Below are 20,710 nucleotides of genomic sequence, written 5' to 3' on the forward strand. Positions count from 1 at the left end.
ATTATGGAAAGAGCCTAAATGTCCATCAACTGATGAATGGATAAGAAATTGCGGTTTATATATACAATGGAATACTACTTGGCAATGAAAAAGAATGAGAAAGAATGAAATATGACCTTTTATAGCAACATGGATAGAACTGGAGAGTGTTATGCTAAGTGAAATAAGTCATACAAAGAAAAACAGATACCATATGTTTTCACTCTTATATGGATCCTGAGAAACTTAGCAGAAGACCATGGGGGAGGGAAAGGGAAAAAAAAGTTAGAGAGGGAGGGAGCCAAACCATAAGAGACTCTTAAAGACAGAATAAACTGAGGGTTGATGGGGAGTGGGAGGGAGGGGAAAGTGGGTGGTGGGCATTGAGGAGGGCACCTGTTGGGTTGAGCACTGGGTGTTGTATGGAAACCAATTTGACAATAAATTTCATATTTAAATTTTTTTAACGTTTATTTATTTTTGAGACAGAGAGAGACAGAGCATGAATGGGGGAGGGTCAGAGAGAGGAAGACACAGAATCTGAAACAGGCTCCAGGCTCTGAGCTGTCAGCACAGAGCCCAACGTGGGCTCGAACTCATAGACCGCGAGATCATGATCTGAGCGGAAGTCGGCCGCTTAACCAACGGAGCCACCCAGGCGCCCCATTAAATTTCATATTTAAAAAAAGTTTATTTATTTATTTTGAGAGAGACATAGCGAGTGGAGGAGGGGCAGAGAGAGAGGGAGAGAGAGAGAATCCCAAGCAGTCTTCTTGCTGGCAGCACAGAGACCAATGTGGGGCTCGAACCCACAAAACTGTGAAATCATGACCTGAGCCAAAACCAAGATTTGGACGCTTAACTGACTGAGCCACCCAGGCACCCCTGTTCCCAGATCTTTTAATTTGATTTTTTTCTCTTCATTGGCTGGATTTTGTAGAAGGTTTTATGAATGCTGTATTCCTTGGGGCACCTGGGTGGCTCAGTTGGTTAAGCATCCTATTTCAGCTCAGGTCATGATCTCACCTTTAGTGAGTTTAAGCCCCACCTCAGGCTCTATGCTGACAGCTCAGAGCCTGGAGCCTGGAGCGTGCTTCAAATACTGTGTCCCCCTCTCTCTCTGCCCCTCCCCCCCACACACTCTGTCTGTCTCTCTCTCTCTGTCTCAAAAATATATAAACATGAATGCTGTATTCCCCAAGTGCTACATGTTGCCTTTTATTTGAAAAAGTAGTTGGCTGTGTATGACATCTTTGAGTCTCACTTAAACTTTCTTTCAACATTTTATAGACCTGCTCCATTGTATTTTGGTATTGAATATTACTGTGAAGTCTGAAGCCAGGCTGATTTTTTCCTTCATATAAATATCTTACTTTTTTCTGTCTATACATCTGAAAAATCATTTATTTATCCTTGATGTTCAATCATGCTTTTTCTTTCTCCTTCTTTCTTTCTTTTCTTTCTTTCATGTTTCCTCTTTTTCTGGAGCACAGTATGTCTTTTCTGTCTACAGATTTGGTTCTTCTTTTATTTCAGTGAAATTTTTTCTATTATATTCCTAAATACCTTTTCTGCACAATTTTTTGAATTCATCATAGACCTTAGGAACCCTAGCCAGCCTTGTTACATTGTCTTCATTTTCCATGACTATTATCCTATGATTGAATTAATCCCTTTGTCCTTTAGTTTTGATTCACTATGATTATCATAATACTTCCTTTCATATCAGTGATTCTATTTTAGTCAGGGCTATTTTGAGCCACACTGTTTCTAATTAATTTACTAGTTCTAATATAGTATTGTTTTGGCTCTTACTATGTTCCTTTAGTTCTGCCATATCCTCAATCTATTGTTTATTAACTTGTCTTTGAGTTTTTGTTTATTGCATTCATGTTTTATTGAGTTCTAACATGCAAAATGCTCAGGGTGTTTTGGGTGTTTCTTGTGTTATGTTTTCTTCCATGTGTTTTTATTTTAATTAAACTTTTTATGAAGATCATTGTAGTTTCATGTGCACTTGTAAGAAATAATACAGGGAGATACTGTGTACTCTTTAACCAGTTTTTCCCAATGGTCACATTTTGCATTCTTACAGTAAAAATCACAACCAGAATATTGACATTGATAAAATTTATCCATTTTATTCAGATTTCCCCAGTTTTACTTATATTCATTTGTGTGTGCCTGTGTGTGTGTGTATGTGTGTGTGTGTGTGTGTGTGTGTGTGTGTGTGTGTACCTTTATGCAATTTGTAATGCCACAAGGATCCTTTGTGTTGACTTTTTATAACCACACCCTCCCTCCTGATCTTTACTATCCCTAACCTCTCCATTTCTATAACTTTGTCATTTAGAAAATGTTATATAAATGGAATTACACAGGGGCACCTGCGTGGCTCAGTCGGTTAAGCATCTGACTCTTGATTTTGGCTCAGGTCATGATCTGATGGTTCGTGAGATCTGGCCCCACATCAGGCTCTGCACTGATAGCACAGAGCCTGCCTCAGATTCTGTGTCTCCCTCTCTCCCTCTGCCCCTCCCCAACTTGTGCTTGTGCATGCTCTCTCTCTAAACAAGTAAACATTAAAAAATGTTTAAATGGAATTATATAGTGTGTGACCTTTAAGGATTGGCTTTTTTTAATGTTCATTTATGTTTGAGAGAGAGAGACAGAACACAAGTGGGGGAGAGAAGAGACAGAGGGAGACACAGAATCTGAAGCAGGCTCCGGGCTCTGAGCTGTCAGCACAGAGCCCAATGGGGGCTTGAACTCACAGACTGCAAGATCATGACCTGGGCCAAAGTCAGACACTTAAGTGACTGAGCCACCCAGGTGCCCCAAGGATTGGCTTTTTTCATTCAACATAATTACCTGGAGACCTATCCAAGTTATTGTGTGCATCAACAGTTCATTCCTTCTATTGCTAAGTAGTATTCCATGGTATGGGTGTACCATAGTTTGTTTAACCACTTGCTCATTGAAATACATCTGGGTTGTTTCTAGTTTGGAGCTATTATGAGGAAAGCTACTATGGAACATTTGTGCACAGGTCTTTGTGTGGCTATGTTTTCATTTCTCTGGGATAAATGCCCAAGACTATAATTGCTGCTCCATGTGGATTTAATCTCTCATTTGCATGCTATGTTTCTTCCCTTTTCTTCTTTGGTTGTAGTAGTATGTTGGCATGGTAGCCATGCCATTTCTTTTCCCCTTGTTTGTGCTTCACATGGACAGGTCTTGCCAGGGCTTCTATTTGTTTTGATATAATTTGGTTGAATTCTCCATGACAACCTTCCCAGTGTATCTAAGACCTTTTCATACACCCCTCCAAGGTCTTGTTTGAAAGCAGAATGTTCTGTTCATTATTCTGTAGACTTCAGGTAAATTATGGGAAGGGGAAACTCAGCTAAAGTTATGCCTCTTTTGCTGAGGGGCCTGGACTCTGACCTCTGTCTTCTGATGTTCTATTAAATGTCTGTACATGGCCCATTTAAACCTGCCAGGAGTATATTCCAATCCCAAAGCTTTGGCTCAATATTTCTAAGAAATAGGGAAGAAGGGAAACTCTAGAAAATAACAAATTCTGATAGCACCCTCTACCTTGGCTGAGATCCTACAGTAATAGGTTGGGCTTCTCCTCTTGAAGGTATGTTCTGGACTCTTCCTCAAAAACTTCCTCAACCCTTTCCCCTGCCCATTCCAAACTACCATTGACTACTCTCCAAATTGGTGGGGTTTAGTGATGACTTATAGGATTTTGTTGACTTGCCTTTTTCCCTAAGCGCTGTTTCTGGGGGTTGGAACAGTTAGGAACGTTTTAGCACTGTCCCAAGGTCTTCAGTTTTCTTTCTTGGCTGCCACTTTTGGAAATATAAATTTTAAAGTTTTACTCTTTCCTTGTTTGCTTATTGCTGTTGAAATTGTTAGTGTTTTTTTTTTTATAATCATGATTTATCTTTGTTCATTTTTTTAGGTATTTGGCAGCAGTGGTAAGAGATTGAGTAAGAGTCTGTAGGTCAGCATTGTTCTATCAGTTTTCCCAGGAAATCTCAGATGGTGTGTGTTTTGTTTTTTTAAACTCCTTTTTCATACTAGAGGGCCTGAGTCTGGAGAAGAACAGCACTTTAACAAGGTAAGGAAGTATAACAGAGTTGGGCAGTCACTGCAACTGGGACCAGAAAGGGAGAACTTAAGTTAGGAAAAGTTGGCATGGCACACTCAAACATGGACCTAACCTGGGACCCCTAACTGAATATGAACTTTCCTTTTCTTCATTACTTTTACCCAACTCTTTCCAAGTTCAGTCAGTTTGCCTCAAACTTCTCATGTGTGTCCCTTCCTCCCCACCTTATTGTAATTGCTTATAGTCAAACCTCATCTTTGTCCTGGATTTCTGCAACATTTTCTTAACAGGGCTTCATGCCTCTAGTTTCTTTCTCATGCAGGCCATTCTGCCCACACTACCATTTAGTCAATGTTCCTAAACCATTTTGTGTATACCCTCTCCATTCAAAGGCCATCAGAGACTTCCCAATTGCTCCCTAAAACAAGTTCAAACTTCTTAATATGGTCTAAAAGCAACTAACATTTATGTATTTCCTCAATGCTGAGAACATGCAAATTGATTTTTACATATTGAATGATTTAATCTTCAAACCTTTGAGGTAGTTATTGTAATTATCCTCATTTTACATATGAGAAAACTGATATGAGGGGGATTCCATAATTTTCCTAAGGTCGCACAGAAGAAATGGGATTCAAACGCTAGCAACATGGCTCCAGAGTCCATGCTCTTAAACCACCTCATGACATTGCCCTCTATAATGCCCTTCATTGTCTGCCATCCTAATGACCTTTGCAAGCTTATCACTCTCTCACTACCACCCATACATGAACATTCTGGCCACATCAAGCTACTTACTGTTCCACGAACACACCATATTCTTTCACACATCTGTCCCTTTTCACATCTCTTCTCTCAATGGACCACTCTCAGTATACCCTACCAAATCCACTTGGTAAACTCCCATTTATCATTTTTTCTTCTGCTGTTTTTGCTAAAGTACAAACCTAATTTTGCACATCCCGGCTTGCCCTTCAGTGAGGCCCTATTGCCTCGAGGATACACCCAGCTTTCTCAGTATAGTAAATAAGACCCTGCAAAATCCAGGCCCCATCTACCACACAACTATCACCTTTCACACCTCAAACTCAATCTGTACCAAACTACTTGAACTTTCCTAACCACACCATTCTGATCTCTGCCTCTATGCTTTTGTCCATGTTCATCCTTCCAATTGGAATCTCCTGTCCACCTGAAAGACTCTTACATGTGCTTCAAGACTCAGTATAATCATCCTCTCTGTGATGAAGCCTTCCCTTCCCTGCCACGCCTTGCCCTACCATGCCCTCCTTTACCTTCTTTAAGCAGAATTGGCTATCCTTTTCTCAGTGTCACCCATGCACCTTGTACATCACTTCTATTGTAGCACTTATCACACCATTGCACCATTATTTTTTACAGAGCTGTCTCCTTTATTAACTTTCTTGAGGGGGATGACAGTATTTTTATTTTTGTAAAGTTTATTCTAACTTGCACCTGGCACATAATAGGCACTCCCAAAATATGTGTTGAATGAATGAATATTTTTTTCAGGTTTTAAAACTTTTTATTTGCATATTTTAAAAATTGTGCACTCTAATAATTAAAATCATTCGAACAAAAAAATGGCATTCTAATTAAACTGCATTTTGCAAGCTCCAGGATACCTTGGACCAGCTTGGTTTCTAGTCCAGATTTACTGCTGTCCCACCCAGCTTCTTCCTTCACCAACATGCAAGTTCTTTTCTTTCCCTGCCAGCCAGACAGGCAGATGGGAGAGGCAGGAGCAGCCTTCATTGTCAGTTCTTGATTCTTTGGTGTGAAAAGGGGCAGCACGGTCATTTAAACTTAATCCAACCTCTTTGCATCTTACAAAGTTAAACAGTTAAAAAAATAAAATAAAATAAAATAAAATAAAATAAAATAAAGAAGTCCATACCTGTGGAATGTACAGTGCATATTGGTGGCACACATCTCAATAGGATTTGCCTGATTGCTTCTCTCGTTCAGTCGTTTCTTTTGAAGGCAATGAATTTTTTCCTGTGTTTCAATTTTGACTTATCAAATTACTCAATCTCAGCCATATCAGATTTGTCAGATATGGTTGCAGAAGAAGCAGAGCAAGGCTTGCTAGCAGTGAAGCTTGGTTTACGCAGTGGCCACCGCAGAGTCATGAATGAATCTTGATATCCCCAGTGCCCAGCACAGTTCTAGGACACAGTATATACTCAATAAATAGCTGTTTTATTAACAAATGTTTGCACTCTTTTTTCACTGTTATGTGTTTTCCTTCCAGGTACTTTCCTACTTCTTCAAACAAATCCTTTAGTGGGAGCCCCTGTTGCCTCAGAGCAAGCTTGTGAGTTTATTTTCCAGAGCAAAAGATTACCTTGAAGATAATAGCATGACTTACAAAAACATGGGTAGAGGAGAGAGGCTTGGTCAAGCTGAGAGGAGCAGAGAAGGGTAGAATATTTGCCAAGACCTAACAGGCTTGGGCATATGAAGGTAGCTCTGTAGATATGGCTGAGTCATTCTGGGGCAATGATTCCCAAACTTGAGTGGCCATTAGAACTCTTAGGAAATAGTTCTCCATAAATCTCTGCATGTCTTGTGAGTAGAGGCATTGACTGTACTCTAGACTATCTTTTCAAGGGTATTTATACACTGAACAGCCTGGGAATATAGATTGCATCCCCCTCCAGAACAAAAGACAAATTTATTTCTGTCGCATATGCTAAAGATAATCTCTCCTTCTACAAAAAAGATCAGGCATACTTATTGCCCATTATAAAAAAAATTTAGGTTCCCTAAGCTGGGTCTTCTTCTTTTGTTATACAACCCACTGCATGTCCTTGCATCACTTGGCCCTCCTCATGTCATCCTGCGAAATTAAAGCATGGGAAACTGACACACATGTTGATACTCTGGTTACTGATAATTCTGAGTAATAATAACATCATCATCATCATCATCTCCTGTCTCTGACCCAGGAATTTCATGTCTTCTGACAGCATCCATGAAATCATGACAGGCTAACTTCTTAACTTACAAGTAGAGTAAAATCTCACAGTTCTTGACAAGAATCATCAGGAGAGCCTGTTTACAATACATATTCTCTGGGTAGGTCAGTAGGTTAAGTGTTCAACTCTTGATTTCAGCTCAGGTCATGATATGGTTCCTGAGTTCAAGCCTTGCATCGGGCTTCACACTAAAAGCACAGAGCCTGCTTGTAATTCTCTTTTTCCCTCTCTTTTTCCCCACTCCTTCTTTTGTAATTCTCTTTTTCCCCACTCCTACTCTCTCTCTCTCTCCCAAAATAAATAAATGAACTTTTAAAAAATGCAGATTTTTGATTCTCCCTCCAAGTATGATTTGATGGTTCCAGAATGACACCCAGAAATATGCATTTTTTGATAAGTGATTCAGATGTTGGAGGTCCTTAGACATCCCTTCAGAAACATTGTCTTTAGGATTATGTTAATGTATAGTCTACAGATTTGACTATAGATAGAAGACAACACTTTCTTCTTGAACAGGTAGAGGTAACCATAGATTAGCACTTTAGCTCCTTTGGCAATTGTTCTGGTTCAAAAGAACCTGTTAAGATAGAAAATGTCTGTTCACTGTAAGCGATACATAAGAGAAAATTATGTACTGGCTAGAGTGAAATTGAAAGAGATAGAAATACAAGAATAAATTTGTACCTTTGTCAATAAACTCAATTGTTTAGTCACTGTCTAAATTAAACTTGGGCTTTTCTTTTTGCTCTGAGGAAAGATGGGAAGTGGTTCTTTACACTTAACTCTTTCCTGGACTTGTTACTTCAGCTTGGGCTTCAAAATATATTTATGGAACACCTATTATGTGTTGAGCACTGTTCTAGGGGTCAAAAATAGTGATAAATGAGGCAAAGTCCTTGCTTTTGTGGAGCTTATATTCTAGTGGAAGAACGTAGAAACCGATCCCATAGACAAATACCTCACATATTTTCAAATAATGAAGAATAAAACAGAGTAATGGAATAAAGAATGACTTGGTGAGTCACTGGTGAGTGTTAAGGGACATTTTAGCTACAGTGGTCAAAGGAGGTCTTTCTGAAGAGGTAATATTTGAACTAAGATCTGATTGAAGGAGATATGGAGCTCTAGCTGTTGGTCTCTGCCTGCTAGAGAATTGCCCATTTGTAGGAACTGAAGCTCTTTAGCCTTCATTGTCAGCTTCACCCACCACCTGCCAAGCCTGAAAACATATAAGGAACTTCTCACTGGTGGCTGAAGTTCAGAATTAGTCTGCTGCCAGAGAGTTTGAAGATGACAGCAGAGTAGGAGGACCCTAGGCTTGCCTCATTCCATGAATACAACTAGATAATTAACATACCATCATAAATACCCCAGAAATTGTCCTGAAGACTGGAAAAAAAAAACTCCACAATGAAAGGTAGAGAAGAGGCCACATCAAAGATGTTAGGGGAAGAATGGAGTCGCCGGAGCCAAGCGCAGACGAGAGGCCCACGGAAGAGGGTAGGAAGAGCGGCAAGGCGGTGTGCACTCCACGGACTGGCGGGAGGGAGCCGGGGTGGAGGGGCGCCTCGCCGGCCAATCAGAGCCGCCGAGTCTGGCGGGCAAAAGCGGAGGGGCCTGACGGACTGTGTTCCGACAGCAAGCGCGACTTAGCGTCTGGGAGGTCATAAGTTAACAGCTCTGCTCGGAAAGCGGGAAGGCTGGAGGACAAAGGGAGGGAGAGCTGCTGAGCCCCTGGACGACAGAGCTCAGTTTGGTGGGGAACAAAGGCGCTCGCCAGCGCCATCTCCCCCGCCCATCCCCCAGCCAAAATCCCAAAGAGAACCAGTTCCTGCCAGGGAACTTCCTCGCTCCGCACAAACACCCAACTCTGTGCTTCTGCGGAGGAGCCAAACCTCCGGCAGCGGATCTGACTCCCTCCCGCTGCCACAGGGCCCCTCCTGAAGTGGATCACCTAAGGAGAAGCGAGCTAAGCCTGCCCCTCCTGCCCCCGTGCACCTTGCCTACCCACCCCAGCTAATACGCCAGATCCCCAGCATCACAAGCCTGGCAGTGTGCAAGTAGCCCAGACGGGCCACGCCACCCCACAGGGAATCCCGCCCCTAGGAGAGGGGAAGAGAAGGCACACACCAGTCTGACTGTGGCCCCAGCGGTGGGCTGGGGGCAGAACTCAGGTCGGACTGCGGCCCCGCCCACCAACTCCAGTTATACACCACAGCACAGGGGAAGTGCCCTGCAGGTCCTCACCACGCCAGGGACTATCCAAAATGACCAAGCGGAAGAATTCCCCTCAGAAGAATCTCCAGGAAATAACAACAGCTAATGAGCTGATCAAAAAGGATTTAAATAATATAACAGAAAGTGAATTTAGAATAATAGTCATAAAATTAATCGCTGGGCTTGAAAACAGTATAGAGGACAGCAGAGAATCTCTTGCTACAGAGATCAAGGGACTAAGGAACAGTCACGAGGAGCTGAAAAACGCTTTAAATGAAATGCAAAACAAAATGGAAACCACCACAGCTTGGATTGAAGAGGCAGAGGAGAGAATAGGTGAACTAGAAGATAAAGTTATGGAAAAAGAGGAAGCTGAGAGAAAGAGAGATAAAAAAATCCAGGAGTATGAGGGGAAAATTAGAGAACTAAGTGATACACTAAAAAGAAATAATATACGCATAATTGGTATCCCAGAGGAGGAAGAGAGAGGGAAAGGTGCTGAAGGGGTACTTGAAGAAATAATAGCTGAGAACTTCCCTGAACTGGGGAAGGAAAAAGGCATTGAAATCCAAGAGGCACAGAGAACTCCCTTCAGACTTAACTTGAATCGATCTTCTGCACGACATATCATAGTGAAACTGGCAAAATACAAGGATAAAGAGAAAATTCTGAAAGCAGCAAGGGGTAAACGTGCCCTCACATATAAAGGGAGACCTATAAGACTCGTGACTGATCTCTCTTTTGAAACTTGGCAGGCCAGAAAGAATTGGCACGAGATTTTCAGTGTGCTAGACAGAAAAAATATGCAGCCGAGAATCCTTTATCCAGCAAGTCTGTCATTTAGAATAGAAGGAGAGATAAAGGTCTTCCCACACAAACAAAAACTGAAGGAATTTGTCACCACTAAACCAGCCCTACAAGAGATCCTAAGGGGGACCCTGTGAGACAAAGTACCAGAGACAACACTACAAGCATAAAACATACAGACATCACAATGACTCTAAACCCGTATCTTTCTACAATAACACTGAATGTAAATGGATTAAATGCGCCAACCAAAAGACATAGGGTATCAGAATGGATAAAAACACAAGACCCATCTATTTGCTGTCTACAAGAGACTCATTTTAGACCTGAGGACACCTTTAGATTGAGAGTGAGGGGATGGAGAACTATTTATCATGCTACTGGAAGCCAAAAGAAAGCTGGAGTAGCCATACTTATATCAGACAAACTAGACTTTAAATTAAAGGCTGTAACAAGAGATGAAGAAGGACATTATATAATAGTTACAGGGTCTATTCATCAGGAAGAGCTAACAATTTTAAATGTCTATGCGCCGAATACCGGAGCCCCCAAATATATAAAACAACTACTCATAAACATAAGCAACTTTATTGATAAGAATGTGGAAATTGCAGGGGACTTTAACACCCCACTTACAGAAATGGATAGATCATCTAGACACACGGTCAGTAAAGAAACAAGGGCCCTGAATGAGACATTGGATCAGATGGACTTGACAGATATATTTAGAACTCTGCATCCCAAAGCAACAGAATATACTTTCTTCTCGAGTGCACATGGAACATTCTCCAAGGTAGATCATATACTGGGTCACAAAACAGCCCTTCATAAGTTTACCAGAATTGAAATTATACCATGCATACTTTCAGACCACAATGCTATGAAGCTTGAAATCAACCACAGGAAAAAGTCTGGAAAACCTCCAAAAGCATGGAGGTTAAAGAACACCCTACTAACGAATGAGTGGGTCAACCAGACAATTAGAGAAGAAATTAAAAAATATATGGAAACAAACGAAAATGAAAATACAACAGTCCAAACACTTTGGGACACAGCGAAGGCAGTCCTGAGAGGAAAATACATTGCAATCCAGGCCTATCTCAAGAAACAAGAAAAATCCCAAATACAAAATGTAACAGCACACCTAAAGGAAATAGAAGCAGAACAGCAAAGACACCCCAAACCCAGCAGAAGAAGAGAAATAATAAAGATCAGAGCAGAAATAAACAATATAGAGTCTAAAAAAACTATAGAGCAGATCAACGAAACCAAGAGTTGGTTTTTTGAAAAAATAAACAAAATTGACAAACCTCTAGCCAGGCTTCTCAAAAAGAAAAGGGAGATGACCCAAATAGATAAAATCATGAATGAAAATGGAATTTTACAACCAATCCCTCAGAGATACAAACAATTATCAGGGAATACTATGAAAAATTATATGCCAACAAATTGGACAACCTGGAAGAAATGGACAAATTCCTGAACACCCACACTCTTCCAAAACTCAATCAGGAGGAAAGAGAAAGCTTGAACAGACCCATAACCAGCGAAGAAATTGAATCGGTTATCAAAAATCTCCCAACAAATAAGAGTCCAGGACCAGATGGCTTCCCAGGGGAGTTTTACCAGACGTTTAAAGCAGAGATAATACCTATCCTTCTCAAGCTATTCCAGGAAATAGAAAGGGAAGGAAAACTTCCAGACTCATTCTATGAAGCCAGTATTACTTTGATTCCTAAACCAGACAGAGACCCAGTAAAAAAAGAGAACTACCGGCCAATATCCCTGATGAATATGGATGCCAAAATTCTCAATAAGATACTAGCAAATCGAATTCAACGGCATATAAAAAGAAATTATTCACCATGATCAAGTGGGATTCCTTCCTGGGATGCAGGGCTGGTTCAACATTTGCAAATCAATCAACGTGATACATCACATTAACAAAAAAAAAAGAGAAGAACCATATGATCCTGTCAATCGATGCAGAAAAGGCCTTTGACAAAATCCAGCACCCTTTCTTAATAAAAACCCTTGAGAAAGTCGGGCTAGAAGGAACATACTTAAAGATCAGAAAAGCCATTTATGAAAAGCCCACAGCTAACATCATCCTCAATGGGGAAAAACTGAGAGCTTTTTCCCTGAGATCAGGAACACGACAGGGATGCCCACTCTCACCGCTGGTGTTTAACATAGTGCTGGAAGTTCTAGCATCAGCAATCAGACAACAAAAGGAAATCAAAGGCTTCAAAATTGGCAAAGTTGAAGTCAAGCTTTCGCTTTTTGCAGATGACATGATATTATACATGGAAAATCCGATAGACTCCACCAAAAGTCTGCTAGAACTGATACATGAATTCAGCAAAGTTGCAGGATACAAAATCAATGTACAGAAATCAGTCGCATTCTTATACACTAACAATGAAGCAACAGAAAGACAAATAAAGAAACAGATCCCATTCACAATTGCACCAAGAAGCATAAAATACCTAGGAATAAATCTAACCAAAGATGTAAAAGATTTGTAGGCTGAAAACTATAGAAAGCTTATGAAGGTAATTGAAGAAGATTTAAAGAATTGGAAAGACATTCCCTGCTCATGGATTGGAAGAATAAATATTGTCAAAATGTCAATACTACCCAAAGCTATCTACACATTCAATGCAATCCCAATCAAAATGGCACCAGCATTCTTCTCGAAACTAGAACAAGCAATCCTAAAATTCATATGGAACCACAAAAGGCCCCGAATAGCCAAAGTAATTTTGAAGGAGACCAAAGCAGGAGGCATCACAATCCCAGACTTTAGCCTCTACTACAAAGCTGTCATCATCAAGACAGCATGGTATTGGCACAAAAACAGACACATAGACCAATGGAATAGAATAGAAACCCCAGAACTAGACCCACAAACGTATGGCCAACTCATCTTTGACAAAGCAGGAAAGAACATCCAATGGAAAAAAGACAGCCTCTTTAACAAATGGTGCTGGGAGAACTGGACAGCAACATGCAGAAGGTTGAAACTAGACCACTTTCTCACACCATTCACAAAAATAAACTCAAAATGGATAAAGGACCTGAATGTGAGACAGGAAACCATCAAAACCTTAGAGGAGAAAGCAGGAAAAGACCTCTCTGACCTCAGCCGTAGCAATCTCTTACTCGACACATCCCCAAAGGCAAGGGAATTAAAAGCAAAAGTGAATTACTGGGACCTTATGAAGATAAAAAGCTTCTGCACAGCAAAGGAAACAACCAACAAAACTAAAAGGCAACCAACGGAATGGGAAAAGATATTTGCAAATGACATATCGGACAAAGGGCTAGTATCCAAAATCTATAAAGAGCTCACCAAACTCCACACCCGAAAAACAAATAACCCAGTGAAGAAATGGGCAGAAAACATGAATAGACACTTCTCTAAAGAAGACATCCGGATGGCCAACAGGCACATGAAAAGATGTTCAGCGTCGCTCCTTATCAGGGAAATACAAATCAAAACCACACTCAGGTATCACCTCACGCCAGTCCGAGTGGCCAAAATGAACAAATCAGGAGACTATAGATGCTGGCGAGGATGTGGAGAAACGGGAACCCTCTTGCACTGTTGGTGAGAATGCAAATTGGTGCAGCCGCTCTGGAAAGCAGTGTGGAGGTTCCTCAGAAAATTAAAAATAGACCTACCCTATGACCCAGCAATAGCACTGCTAGGAATTTACCCAAGGGATACAGGAGTACTGATGCATAGGGGCACTTGCACCCCAATGTTCATAGCAGCACTCTCAACAATAGCCAAATTATGGAAAGAGCCTAAATGTCCATCAACTGATGAATGGATAAAGAAATTGTGGTTTATATACACAATGGAATACTACGTGGCAATGAGAAAGAATGAAATATGGCCTTTTGTAGCAACGTGGATGGAACTGGAGAGTGTGATGCTAAGTGAAATAAGCCATACAGAGAAAGACAGATACCATATGGTTTCACTCTTATGTGGATCCTGAGAAACTTAACAGGAACCCATGGGGGAGGGGGAGGAAAAAAGAAAAAAAGAGGTTAGAGTGGGAGAGAGCCAAAGCATAAGAGACTGTTAAAAACTGAGAACAAACTGAGGGTTGATGGGGGGTGGGAGGGAGGAGAGGGTGGGTGAGGAGGGCACCTTTTGGGATGAGCACTGGGTGTTGTATGGAAACCAATTTGACAATAAATTTCATATAATAAAAAAAAACATAAAAAAAAATAAGATCCATGAGATGCATAAAACGAGGCACTGGTAGTATCTAAGAAAACAGTTGCCTATAAAAAAAAAAGATGTTAGGAATATGGAGATGCACATTGAGAGAGAAAGGGATCATGGCCACTGTGGTGGGGAGGGAGTCACAGTTGTGCAGAAGGACAAGAGACAGAGTGGCACATAAGAGAGTGCATGGGCAATACTAATCTCCATAACAATTTGCTTGGAAAGTGAGAGGGGCCAAATTCCATGACTTCTGGAAACCAGTGAGGCTTAAAGCCTGGAGTTTTAAAGGTCAGAAAGCTTGGCTGGGAAAGAGCCTGTAAGGCATTGCCCTACTCTTGGAAAGAAGAAAGATAAGCAACTGCAGACATACAGTGTGGAAACAGAGATCTGAAGAGAGCCTGTGGCACACAGTGGGGAGGTTATTTGCTCATTTCACAGTGCATCCCAGAGAGACAGTGTTCAGGGAGAGACCCCTTTGGGAATAATGAAACTGGCAGGCACCATTCCCCCCGCCCCATACCCCACAACATAAGCACAGAGCCACCTCTGGGAACGAGTACAGCACTGACACCTGCTACCTAACTTGCTCACAAGAAGACACACTCACTCCCACACTCCAGTGGAACTGCCTTTCCCAGTCACACTTGCTTCAGTCCCAGCATGACAGGCTCCCTCCCCCAGAAGACTGGCCCAAGGTCCTGATCACACTGGTCCCCTAACATGGGAGTTTTATGGAGCCTTGGTTCTGGTGGCAATAACAACAGGTCTCATTTCACAAACAGACCACAAAAAACCTAGTTAAAATGCACCACATTCAGTCCAGGGACCAAAAACTGTACACAACAGGCAAAGAGAGCCTCTGTAGACAACTGGCCTGAAGATTAAAGCAGCCACAACCAAATACCAGAGTGCATGCAGCACACATTGGAACACTCTTAGAAGCACCAGGCCCTGGAGAAAAGGAGACACTACATGGCAGGGCACAACAGGACCTGTTCTTCATAAAGCCTTAACACTCAAGTACATGAGATATAGGTGATGTTCCTAAAACACAGAAACAGGGACAGAGACTTAGACAGAATGAGAAGACAGAGAAAATGATCCCAAATGAAAGAACAGGACAAGGCCATGGCCAGAGATGTAAGTGGAAGGATATAAGTAATATGTTGGAGGGAGAATTTAAAGCAATGATCATATTAATACTCACTGGACTTGAAAAAAATGGAAGACATGAGTGAGACCCTTCATTCAGAGATGAGGAATAACACAGCAGAGATATAGGGCTCAATAAAGGAAATGAGAAACAGGCTTGCTGGAATTAACAGCAAGCTGGAAGAAGCAGAGGAATGAATAAATGACCTAGAAGACAAAATAATGGAAAGTAATCAAGGTGAACAAAAGAGAGAAAGAAGATTTAAGCAACACAAGAATAGACTTTGGGAAATCAGTGATTTCATCAAACATTTGTATTGTAAGACTCGAAGAAGAAGAAGAAGAAGAAGAGTGAAAGGATCCACAAAATTTATTCAAAGATATAATAGCTGAAAACTTCCTTAATTTGGGAAAGGAAAGAGACATTCAGATACAAGAAGCACAGAGAACTCCCATCAAAATCAACAAAAGCAAATCCACACCAAGACATATTGTAATTAAATTAGCAAAATACAGTGATAAGGAAAACTATTTAAAAGGAGCAAGAAAAAGAAGACAGAACATACAAGGGAAACCCCATAAGATTAGCAGGGGATTGTTCAGCAGAAACTTTCCAAGCCAGAAGGGAGTGGCATGATATATTCAAAGTGCTGAATGGGAAAAATCTGCATCCAAGAATATTCTATCCAGCAAGTCTATCATTCAGAATACAAGGAGTGATAAAGAGTTTCCCAGACAAAATCAAAAGAAGTTTATGACCAGTAAACCAGCCCTGCAAGAAACATTATAGGGGACTCTTTGAGTACAAAGGAGAGACCAAAAGTAACAAAGGCAAGCACAGATCAGAGAAAATCTCCAGAAATAAAACAAGTAATGAGATGGCCCTAAGTACATATCTATCAATAATTATTTTGAATTTAAATGATTTAAATGCTCCAATCAAAAGGCATAGGGTGTCAGAATGTATTAAAAAAGAACACAATACCTATCTATATACTGCCTACAAGAGATTCACTTTAGACCTAAAGACACCTGAAGATTGAAAGTGAGGGGCCGGAGAAACATTTATCATGCAAATAGATCTCAAAAGAAACCTGGTTTAGACATACTTATATCCAACAAAATAGACTTCAAAACAAAGACTATAACAAGAGACAAAGAAGGACACTATATAATAATAAAAGGGACAGTCCAACAAGAACATATAACAATTGTAAATATTTATGCACCCAACATGAAACACCCAAGTATGTAAAACAATTAATAGCAAACATAAAGGAACTATTACTATATCATACTATAATGATATAATAATAGTAGGGGACTTTAACACCACACTCATAACAGTGGACAGATCATCTAAACAGAAAATAAATAAGGAAACAATGGCTTTGAATGACACACTGGAACAGATAGACTTAACAGATATATTCAGAACATTCAATCCTAAAAGAGAAGAATACACATTCTTTCCAGGGGCACACAGAACATTCTCCAGGGTAGATCACATATTAAGTCACAAAACAGGCCTGAACAAATACAAAAAGATTGAAATCATACCATACACCTTTTCTGACCACAACACTAAGAAACTAGACACCAACCACAAGAAAAAAATTGGAAAGACCACAAATACACACAGGTTAAATGACATGCTACTAAACAATGAATGGGTCAACCAGGAAATCAAAGAAGAATTTAAAAGTACATGGAGACAAATGAAAATGAAAACACAATAGTCCAAAACCTTTGGGATACAGCAAAAGTGGTCCTAAGAGGGAACAATGTAGTAATGCAGGCTTACCTCAAGAAGCAAGAAAAATCTCAAACAAATAACTTAACCTTACACCTAAAAGAGCTAGAAAAAGAATGACAGATGAAACCTAAAGCCAGCAGAAGGAAGGAAATGATACAGATTAGAGCAAAAATAAATGATATAGAAACTAAAAACAAACAAATAACAGCAACCAAAAAGTAGAACAGATCAATGAGACCAGGAGCTGGTTCACTGAAAAAAATTAATAATATTGATAAACCTCTAGCTAGACTCACCAAAAAGAAAAGAGAAAGGACCTAAATAAATAAATAAAATTACAAATGAGAAGAAAGTAATAACAACCAACACCACAGAAATACAAACAATTATGAGAGAATATTATGAAAAACTATATGCCTACAAATTGGACAACCTGAAAGAAATGGATAAATGTCTAGAAACATATAAACAACCAAAAGTCAAACAGGAAGAAAAAGAAAACTTGAACAGACCAATAATCAGCAAAAAAAAAAAAAAAATTGAATCAGTGATAATAATTAAAAAAAAAAAAAAACTCACATCAAACAAAAGTCTATGACCAAGAGAGAATTCTACCAAACACTTAAAGAAGAGTTGATACCTATTCTTCTCAAACTATTCCAAAACACAGAAAAGGAAGGAAAACTTACAAATTCGTTCTATGAGGCCATCATTACACTAATACCAAAATCAGATAAAAACACCATTAAAAAAGACAACTCCAGGCCAACATCTCTGATGAACATAGATGCAAAATCCTCAACAAAATCCTGGCAAAAAATATCCAACAATACATTCCAAAAAATCATTCACCACAATCAAGTGGAATTATTCCTGTGTTACAAGGGTGATTCGATATTTGCTAATCAATCAACATGACACATCACATTGATAACAGAAAGGAAAAGAACCATATGCTCATTTCAACATACACAGGAAAAGCACTTGACAAAGTACAACATCCATTCATGATAAAAACCCGCAAAAAAGCGGGCTTAGAGGGAACATACCTCAACATAATAAAGGCCATCTATGAAAAACCCACCCCTAATATCATCCTCAATGGGAAACAACTGAGAGCTTTTCCTGTATAGTCAGGAACAAGACAGAGATGTCCACTCTCACCACTTTTATTTAATATAATACTGAAAGTCCTAGCCACAGCAATCAGACAACAAAAAGAAATAAAAGGCATCCAATCAGCAATGCTTTCACTATTTGCAGATGACATGATACTATATATAGAAAACCTGAAAGACTCCACCAATAAACTGACAGAACTGATAAACAAATTCAGTAAAGTCACAGGATGCAAAATCAATGCACAGAAATCTGTTGCACTTCTATATACCAATGATGAAGAAGCAGAAAGAGAAACTAAAGAAAACATTTACAATTATAATAATAGTAAGATACTTAGGAATAAATCTAACCAGGGGTGAGAAAATTGTACTCTGAAAAGTGTAAAAAATCTATGAAAGAAATTTAAGACAACACAAAGAAATGAAAGACATTCCATGCTTATGGATTGGAAGAACAAATATTTTTAAAATATCTATACTACACAAAGCAATCTGCACTTTTAATGGAATCCCTATCAAAATACCAACAGTATTTTTCACAGAACTAGAACAATCCTAAAATTTGTATGGAACCACAAAAGACCTCAACTAGCCAAAGCAATCTTGAAAAAGAAAAGCAAAGTTGGAGGCATCACAATTCCAGACTTCAAATTATATTACAGAGCTGTAGTAATCAAAGCACTATGGAAAGCAAAAAGTCAAATAGGATGATAGGTACTGTCATTATCCCATTCAAAAAATAAAACAAAAGAACATATATGCTTATATATATACTGAAAATCACTGGAACACACAAAAAATATTATATGTGAGCAATGAAATTGAGAGATGAGCACTTCTGTTTTTCACTTATATTCTTCTGTGTTCTTTTTGTTTTTGGTCATGTGTTTCCATGACTTCCATAAATTTTAATTTTTTTACATTTATTTATTTTTGAGAGACAGAGAGAGAGAGACAGAGCACACGTGGGGGAGGGGCAGAGAGAGAATGAGATACAGAATCCGAAGCAAGCTCCAGGCTCTAAACTGTCAGCACAGAGCCCGACCCAGGGCTTGAACTCACAAACCGTGAGATCATGATCTGAGCCAAAGTCGGATGCTTAACTGACTGAGCCATCCAGGTGCCCCTCCATGACTTCTATAAACTTTAAAAGTTATTTGACATGGGGAACCTGGGTGGCTCAGTCGTTTGAGCATTTGACTTAAGCTTAGTTCATCATCTCACGGTTCATGAGTTCCAGCCCCTCATCAGGCTCTGTGCTGTAGGTGCAGCATCTGCTTGGGATTCTCTCTCTCTCTGTCCCTCCCCCACTTGTGCACTTTCTCACTCAAAGTAAATAAATCAACTAAAAAAAAAGTTATTTGACAATACCGGGTATTCTGACTCCAAATATAAGTGCTCTTTCTCATACATCATATATTTCTATTTTTATATCTACCACCAAGTTCCAGTACACTGCCTTACATATAATAAGTGCTGAAATAATTACCAGAAAACATTCAGAAAGAGAAAGAATTTGTTTGGCTGGTGCCAAAAAGTCAATTGTAGAAATGGTTGAGAAAGTTGCCTCATGAAAGAAAACTCATTCAATTGTAATAAGAATTGATAAGAGAGGGATTAGAGTAAGTTAGAAATGAGAAGTCTGGTTGCCAGAGCAACCTCTTCCTGATTGGAAGGAATATTTCACTAGAGAGGAGCTGCTGAATCAGGCATTGCTGCCTCCATCATCTTTGTTTTCATTTGGCTTTGATCATCAGGCAATGAGCAAGCTAGCTAGAAAAAGTTCTGGAGGTCAGTGTCATAACTACAGTAACAGGCATGGGCACAGGCACAGCAAAAGGGACCTTGATGGTGGGTTAGCAGGAGGATAAAACAGACTGGCAGGCAGTGATGAGGAGAAGGAAACCTCTGGTGTATAGAGCTCAACCTGAATAAGGCCATGACCAAACGTCCAAATCATAGGGTCCAAGGGAATGGGGCTAATTCAAGCCTTATTTGCACTGGTTTTGAGAGCCAATTTGGAGTCTGGGGACCAGAATAGGAGTATTTGCATAGTGGTAATAATCACAGAAATTTGGGTGGAGGTTTCTAAATTCCAGGGGTTAATCTGGGTTGAAGAAGAAACTCACAGTTGGTGAATCATAACATGATCCAGTTTCCCTGTAACCTAGGGATAGAGGCCAAGCAAGATATAAGCGGGGGGGGGGGGGCTTTCTGATGTCAGTCATCCTAAGTCACCCTAAGACTCTCAAGCCATCCTTCAATTTGAGTGTAGTCAGACAGCTCTTCATATCATTTATAACTCAA

The 20,710-nt window shown here is 39.9% G+C and overlaps 1 long non-coding RNA gene across 1 annotated transcript; it reads right to left on the reverse strand.

Moving 5' to 3' along the window:
- Positions 1-5,974: 5,974 nt before the first annotated feature.
- LOC123595252 lies at positions 5,975-19,370 on the reverse strand. Its single transcript, XR_006711099.1, has 3 exons — positions 19,360-19,370; positions 7,578-7,585; positions 5,975-6,207 (listed from the first exon to the last, which is right to left on the reverse strand). It is a non-coding gene; the product is annotated as an uncharacterized LOC123595252 (long non-coding RNA).
- Between the last annotated feature and the right edge of the window lie 1,340 nt (positions 19,371-20,710).

This window comes from Leopardus geoffroyi, chromosome X, assembly GCF_018350155.1.
Source record: "Leopardus geoffroyi isolate Oge1 chromosome X, O.geoffroyi_Oge1_pat1.0, whole genome shotgun sequence".
Taxonomy (NCBI): Eukaryota; Metazoa; Chordata; class Mammalia; order Carnivora; family Felidae; genus Leopardus; species Leopardus geoffroyi.